Below are 8,949 nucleotides of genomic sequence, written 5' to 3' on the forward strand. Positions count from 1 at the left end.
TTACATAGCAGAATAGAAGGTATTAATTCCAAAATAACTGAAGACTTGTTATTCTCTATAGAGGAAAGTCAAAGGAAATACTATGAAACATTAAAAAGAATTGAAAATAGTATTAGGAATGTTTATGAAAGGAAAATTAGAAAACTAGAAAGAGATATAAAAGAATATAAAGATAAGGTGAGCTACCCAAAGCCCAGAGATTATTCCTATAAGTATAATTATGTGTATGAGAATGGTTGGGGCCAAAAGGAGCACCCGATGAGGGAGCCACACGATACTAGGGATGAGTTAGCCAGCATTAATGATTACTCTGAGGTTTCCCCTTCTAAGGAGATCAAAAAGAATAAAAAATAATTATCAAAAAAACTACCAATATGGGGGGGGGCAAACAGCAACAACAACAAAGGTTTCTAACAGTGGTAAGGTGTGATAATAAAACAATTGAAAAAGAAAATTCCCATGATTCAATAGTAGTGGAAGGACATGCAAGTAAATATAAAGGCTACAATATTTTCAATTATAGTAACAAAGAGCTCAGTGAAATACATTTTGCACTTTTTTCTAAAGGACTTAAATTTGTACCAAATAGGAAGGCAGGTATAAGTAAGGTATTAATAGACCTAAAATTGTTTTAAAGAAAGAAAAATTTCAAACTTTTGTTTCAAGGACAGAATATTAATGGTCATAGAACAGAGGCGTTAAGGAAAAGGAGCACTTTTAATCCCCCCCACACCCACAATTGAAAAATTTTGAGGTCATTATGGAAAAGAAATTAAAGGGTGAACTTTCTAAGAACAAAATTTCATATAACCTCACCAAAAAAGAGAATAATTTATTAAGAGACATAAGGTGTGATACGTCAATAAGAGTTATTAAACCTGATAAAGGAGGTGGTACCGTCATTATGGACCAAATCTTTTATGAAGCCAAAATGATAGATTTATTGGAAAATTCAGAGAGGTATGCTAGGGCTTCACTTAACGAAATTAATATAGGTAACAAAAAATATATTTAGCCCTTAATGACTTACTGCTAGAAGGTTCCATTGACTTACAAACTTTTAAATACCTACATGTTGAAAAACCTAAAGTCCCCACAATATTTGGAGTGCCGAAGGTACACAAAAATGTAGAAAATCCGCTGATGAGACCTATTGTAGCCTCAGAGGGCTCAGTTACAGCGCCCTTGGCCAGATGGTTAGATGTTAAACTAAAGGATCTATCTACGGAGGGTAATGGGGTAGTGAAAGATTCTTGGGACTTGTTACAGAATTTAACACAAGATGTGTTTGATAAGAATATTACCTTTATCACGATCGACATTGTAGACTTATTTTCTTCTATACCTTATAGTGAAGGAATGAAATGGTTTGAAGAAGCATTGGTGAAATATGCAAAAGTTAGTAATAATGATTTCTACCTTATTCTAACATTAATGGACTTAGTTCTTAGCAATAATTATATACATTATGAAGGTGAGTTTTTTAAACAAATCCAGGGTGTAGCTATGGGCGCGAGATGTGCCCCCACATACACAAACATTATTTTGTCTGCCTGGGAGGATAGATACATTATTAATTCTGAGTTCAAACATTGCTGGAAATTTTATAGGCGTTATTTGGATGATATGTGCTTTTTATGGGTAGGATCAGAGGATGAATTTTCCACTTTCTATAACTATATCTCAAAATCAACTGATTTTTTGGCCTTCACTTACCAGTGTGATAAGAACATTTTAAAGTATTTAGATATCTTTATAGGAAAAGGTGAACATGGGTTCTTTTCAAAAATTTATAGAAAAAAAACCTTTTCGAACTCGTATTTAGCTTACAATAGTGCACACCCTTACCACCAGAAAAAAAGGGATTGTTAAGGGACAATATGTAAGGGGAAGCAGAATGACATCAAGAGAATCAGATTTCAATGATGAGTGTATATTACTGCGGGATATGTTCAGAGATAGAGGATACCCTATTAAACTTATAGAGACAATAGAGAAGGAGGTTAGGATAGGAAGACATGATAAATTTAAACACATCTTAGGTAATAGAACAGGATGGAAAAATGAAGAAGTAAAAGTAGATAAATATGAAGGCGAAAGTAACTTTGTAGTTGATTTTAGTGGGGAAGCAGCAAAGATAAGAAAAATTTTAGAGGACGAATGGAATAGATTTAGAGAAATTTTGGACCTTGAAAGCTTCCCCTAAAATGTACCTATCGAAAGGGGAAGAGTCTAAAGACAATCCTGGAGGGTAAAAATGGTACGAATACGGTTAGAGAAGGAAAAGTAGGAACATTTAAGTGTGGAAGATGTTCACAGTGTCCACATATTTGTACAAGATTGACCATTTATATTAAAAGTAGGGACTTTCTGATTCAAAGTAAATGCTTCGCAAATTGCGAAACTAGTGGTATAGTGTATATAGGGTTGTGTGATCATTGCGATGCATTCTATGTAGGAAAATCAGAAAAAAAATGAAAAAAAGTATTTATGAGCACAATTATGAAATTAGAATAAAATGCACATATAATGCACTTTATAGGCATAAAATTAGCTGTCAGGAGGCAAATTTCAATTTTTTTCTTTTAGAAGTAGCGGAAAAGGACATAAGGGGTGGTTTATGGGAAACTTCTATAGAATATAAAAAACTATTGTGGCAATTGTTTTTGGAGGCCAATAAACCCCCAGGACTGAATGATGCAGTTTCCCTTGCCCCAGTTCTAAAGATGAGGGCAGCTAAACTTTAGTCATTTATTCATTAATTTATATGGTTCGATCTTGGTTTGTAAAATAGTTATAGTTTTCAGGAATCTTATGAGTATTTTAAATTATCCTTACAAATTGTATTTTCCTAAGATTTCACTTGTGTATACTATATTATAACACTAGATGGTGCTATCACCCACAGATACCGAAAATGTACATGATTATTTTATATGTATTTTTTATGTATTTTTAAATAAAGTATTTTAATTGTATATTATTGTAGAATTAGATTAAAACTGTTTATTTTAGAAAGTTGGTTTTAAGCATTAGGCTAATGTAGCTAGGATTTTAAAGTGTGTTTTTTTATGGAAGTGTTTATAAATTCAAAGTATTTAATTGTTTTATTGATTAATTAGTTAATTAATTTAAAGGATATATAAGGATAGGGGAGTTGTAGATATACATTCTGTTGTACATCCGAAGAAGTCATTGGAAACGAAAATGCATTGTGTCTTGTGAAAAGGGTTAATGTGCTTTACGTGTGTTGGAGCGCTGTGAGTGTTAATAAAGTGTAGAATGAACAACAAGGGAGTTGAGCCTCTTTCTCTTCACCAGTGCCTTTTTGCTTACTAGTTGGACTGTTTTGGCATTTGGTCCATCGTTTTTAATTTTTACAAAATGACTATAAACTCTGTCGGCATCAGTTTTAGTCTATAGTGTATACGTCACTGGAAGATAAGTTCTCGGTCTGCAGCTTTTAGGAAATCTTGCAAGCTCACTCTTAAATAGGAGTATTGTTTTTCCTGTTGTTAACCAGGTTGGTGAATGTTTGGGGTCAGCATATAAATAGTTCTTACTCATGGTTAATCTTCAAGTAAAGATGTTAATACTTGTAGCCAGAAATTAGGTATTGCAGCTGGGCCTGAGGTTTTCCAGTTAGAAGCTTTCCTTAACTTTGTTTCAGTCTCTCTGGCCATTACGTTTCCCATTTCATATCCTGTACCTTTAACCTTCTTATTCTTTCTTTTACTTCTTCTGTCCATTCAGCATCTTTGTTATGTTCAATGGGATCTTCATAGATACGTCTCCAAAATGTATCTATTTCTTTTTGTAATGGTGTTAAACGTTTTTGTTTAACAGTGCTTTGTTTCCCAACTGTCTATAAAACGTTGTCATCAGTATATTGCTTATTTTCCTTTGTATTTATTTGCAGACTTCCTAAGTTTTCTGCCTGTGCTGATATGTTTAATTTATTATTTGCCATAGTGCACAATAGATCCTGATCGGTTCTGACACTGAGCATTGCTTTTATCACGTCTATCTTTCTGAGTATTTTTAATGACCTGTTCCAATACTGACACTTCTTGCCTTAATTGCTTTATAGTTTTCTTTATTCGTTATTTGATGGCATTCGATTTCTCCCGTTCCTTTCCCTTACTGCCCTGTGTTTTTGTGGTAAGACCTGTTATTAAGTTAGTTGCACAGTAATATATCATATTTATTTCTGTTATAGCACATGAATCTCTATGAATATTCTTAATTACTGGCTTCATTTGTTTTATCTTCTAACTTTTTGGGTTTTATTGACTTTCTGTAGTCTGTTTCTTTCATTGATCTTAATATGCCTTTCCATCTCTATTAAATCAAGAAACTCTTCTCTTAGTATCACTTTATTCGAGACACATTCGGGCACATTCTTTGTTTTCCATTTCCAGCGGGCAGTCTATAGAGAGTTCCAGAGCATCTTCCTGTGCCACATTCTCTTCAGCTTCATCCTGTGTCATCTGCTGCTCTTTCATATGGGAACTCGACGGCCTATCACTTCACAATACTGGGTGTGTCAGAGTTGCCACAGTTTCCTGTTCCCTCCCCCTGTTGTGCAACTCCAACTGAATCCTTGCACTGATTTCCTATGGAAAGGTCCAAAGTACCTTCATATGGCAATGGATAAGATGTTTCCCAGTCTCTGGTTTCTTCTTAATTTGGGTGTCCATTTCTCTATCCTGTTGTGTTGTTATCTGAGTTAAATTTTCTACACAACATCCTTCACTCTGCAGGTTATTTATGACCTCAGTTTCTATGTCTTTGACTTCTCCATTACTAATCCTCTTTTCTACTTTTCCTCTTTGTTTTCTTATTGTTTGTACTGTACAATTTTTCATGTCTGGATGCCTTTGCCTGTATTTCTCTTCAAATATCTTTGTCGATGCTCTTTTTGCTTTGATTAGTTTTGCTATTTCTTTTGCATAAACATTGAACCATACTAAATCCCTCTTTCTTTCCCATGTCCATATTTCTTCTTCATATGTCTCTTGTTATTTCTCCTTACTTTGTGGACTCATTGTGCCATCATGCTGTGATATGACCCGTGTTAGACTTTCTACACTGAATCCTTCACTTCGCAAATATTCCATAACTTCAGCTTCTATTTTTTTAACTTCTACTTGACTAATCTTCTGTTCTACGTTCTCTCATTGTGATCTTATTTTTTTATCGTGATATTTTCTATATCTGGATGCCTTTGTCTATATTTCTCTTCAAATATCTTTGGGGCTGTCTTTTTTGTGATAATTAGTTTGGCTTTCTCCTCTGCAAAAATATTGCACCATATTAGATCTCTCTTTCTTTCCCATGTCCATATTTCTTTTTTATACCTTTCAAACGTCAGTAAGTTTTGTTCTTTAAATTTTCGCACTTCCTCAGTCACTTCTTTTCCAAACGGCACAAGATTTCTTGGTCTATGGATCTAAGATCCTGCCTCTTAAACCTGGTTGATTTCTTTGAAACAGTCACCAAGGCCATTGACGAGGGGAAGGTGGTCCACACAGCCTACCTGGACCTCACAAAAGCCTTCGATACAATACCCCACTCGGGCATTATAGATAAGCTCACCAGCTTAAATATAAACCCCTATGTCACTAGATGGATTGTAAACTGGCTCAAGGACAGAACCCACATGGTTAGAATTGCTGGAGCCATGTCAGACTCCAAACCAGTTACAAGTGGTGTCCCACAAGGCTCAGTCCTGGGACCTCTCTTGTTCGGTATATATTTCTCGGAGATACAGGCCAACACAGAAGGACTGTGGCTGACCAAGTTCGCAGACGACTGCAAACTGGGCGCCATAATCGACTCGCCAGCTGACACAAGCATCCTCCAAAAGGGCCTCATAGAAAAAGACAACTGGTGCCAGAGCCATGGCCTCAAGCTAAATGCCAAAAAGTGTATAGTCATCCCCTTTGGCAAAAACAAAGTGCCCACAAATTACCACATAGATGGTAATCCATTAAGTACAGAAGAAGTAATTAGGGACCTGGGGACCCAAGTTGATAGCAATCTCTCATTTGACAACCACGTGGCCAAAGTGGTTAGAAAAACATTTTATATAGCCCACCTAATCATGAAGGGATTCACATCTAGATCAGGGGAGGTCATCGTGCCTCTTTACTCATCCCTCATCAGGCCCATAATTGAGTACAATGCCCCTTTTGGGATGTACCTTACCAGACACCTGCAGCAACTGGAAAGACCCCAAAAGTACCTCACCAAGAGGATCAAAGGGCTCAAACAGATGCCATATGCTGCCCGGTTAAAGAAACTCCAGCTCTACTCAGTGGCATACCACCTGTTCAGAGGCGATCTGTGCCTGACGTATAAAGCCATGTCCAACCCGGAATTAATGGACATGCTGCACCTCAGAAAATCCAAATCCCATCGAGCTACACGCTCGAGAGACTTGAACCTCAGCACTGAAATAAATAGGACATGCTGGAGGGACAGATTCATAACCCAGAGGCTCCCTTCACTCTGGAATAAAATCCAAGTCCAGATTAGGCAGAGTCCCTCATTGACTCTCTTCAAGAGGAATCTTGATGAGTGGATGGGAGATCGTACGTTTACCCCGGGTATCACTTCAGTGTCACTGTTAGACAGAGGCACAGTATACTAACCTCGAAAAAGGGCATAGCAAAATAAATTTAAAATGGGTGGTGAAAGCCAAACACATTCTGGCTAGGCTTATAAATGCCCTAGGGCAGATAGCCTAGTATGAACCTATGAACCTATCTGTTGTATTACTGAACACAAATTTTTATTTGTAGCTTCTAACAGTTTTTCTTGTGGAAGTATTTTTCTTTTCTCTAATTTCTCTCAATCTTTTTGTATATCTTTTGTCTGGAAATTCTGTTCTTCGTCCATAATTGTAACAATACATAATTTCTTTCTTATCCTCAATAGTCCACTCTATCGTCTGCATGGCTCTTTTTTGGCCTATCAGTTTTTGTGATTTTTGTGGGCTACTACTTCTTTCTACAATGGGGGGGGTCTTCCTCCCCCAGGGCCTGGCCTAGCCACATTGTTTGAATATTTCTGTGTCTTCAGGACTCTACACTGTAATTTTTTTCCAGTGCTGGCACAAGGGCACATACCAGGATTGGGCACTTTTTATCCTGGGTTTTGTGCACCCAGCTATCTTTTTTTTTAATTTTTTTAACCTTCTTCTGTCCATGACGCATGTCCATGATATGTGCTATTTAAAATACAGTTTACGTATCAGTGTTGTCTTGATGAGAGTTTGTGAAAAACAGGGTCCACCTCATGAAGGTACTCAACAAGTCAATTCCAGCAATACGTCTCTCCTTTTGCTTATTTTACCATCTCTCCATTCTTCAGTACGAGGTTTCCATGTCCACAGAGCAATCATGGTGATCTTACCTGAGAGAAGCAACGTTGCTTTTGAGAATAGATGATGATACTATTGAATGTATTCTGCATGCCTAACAAGTCTACCTCATTATAAGGAACGTTTCTCATTTTGGGTCTTAAAAAAGTCATGTTCCTCGATGTTCCACACTGAAAGGGTTTGTCACACGTTCAGTGTTAAGAATTTTTTTAACTGATATCCATGGTAAATAGAACTGAATTATATTATCCCATCAAAAGAACTTTATAGAAGTTAAGAATATCACATTTAACCATTCTATGAGCTTCCTAGTTGAAGTTGTTATTAAGTCGTTAGTGAATGTTCCACATTTTTCCCATTTGTTCCACATCCACATTTTGGAGATGGAAGGGTGAGTGCTATGGTATTCTGACACCTGGCATAGATGACATTTTATAAGTTCACAGTTAACGCCCCAAAGCACTGTCTGATTAAGTAATTTGCTCAGGGTAACACAACAGGTAAACAAGGTGGAACAATTCAAACTATGGGCTCTTGGCATGGGATGCAGCTCATTAACAAGTCAGAGCTTTAGTCTTCTGCAGTAAATACCATTTAATTATTTTACCTAGGGCAGCTAAAATAGAAGTGGGAAGAAAATTAGATGCAACTGTAGGTCTGGGTCATTCGGGTAGAAGTCGTACTAAGCCCATTTTCCATATGTTGGGCATAACATTTTTATTTTCATATATTACAGATGTTCAGTATAGAGACAGTGACAAACTCTTTACAGCACAATACAGACCAAGGGTTAAAAGCATTAACTTCTAAGACAGCATAGAGAGGAATTTGGTCTAGGAGACGCTTAGTGTATTTATATATGACCTGTTTAAAGTAAAAGTGTGATGAATGGGGAAAGAAGATGGTAGTAAAGGAGTTGAGCTAGGTTAAATAGAAGTTATGTACTTACCAGCTTGGCATTTGTGTTGTCCATTTTCATTCTTCCTCACTGTTGGGTCATGAGATCCAACCTCGGATCCAATTCGGATGAATTCACAAGACTTAAGGATCAGAGTCTGGAGCTCCTCCCTTTCCCATAATGCATCAAAACTGTCCTAACTCCTCAGATTGAGTTTGCTGCCCTAATAGGTAATATTACCAGGAAGAAACAGAACAGATTAAGAATTTCTGGGGCCCAAGCCATGAATTTATGGGCTACAAATTCCTCTAGGCAACTTCTCGAAGATACCAAGGCTAGATGGATGGGAGGGAAGTGAAGAAGAATAAAAATGTCAGAACAGATGTCAAGTTATCGTAAGTACATAACTTCTATATCTGATGTTGCCCCCTTAATTCTTCTTCACTGTTGGTTTAGAGTCCCCAGCTACATAACTCCTGGACAGTCCCTAAGGAAGGCTATCCCAGAGCACTGTTGAGCTGAAGGATGCCCTTCTTCTGCAGGCAATGTCCAATTTATAATGCAAAGCAAATGTATGAGTCTGGAACCAAGTGGCTGCAACACATAATTCATCAATCGATGTTCTAGAAGAAAAAGCTAAAGAAGTGGCCATGGATCTAGTCAT

Source organism: Protopterus annectens, chromosome 15.part0, assembly GCF_019279795.1.
Source record: "Protopterus annectens isolate FY-2018-M chromosome 15.part0, PAN1.0, whole genome shotgun sequence".
Lineage (NCBI taxonomy): Eukaryota > Metazoa > Chordata > Ceratodontiformes > Protopteridae > Protopterus > Protopterus annectens.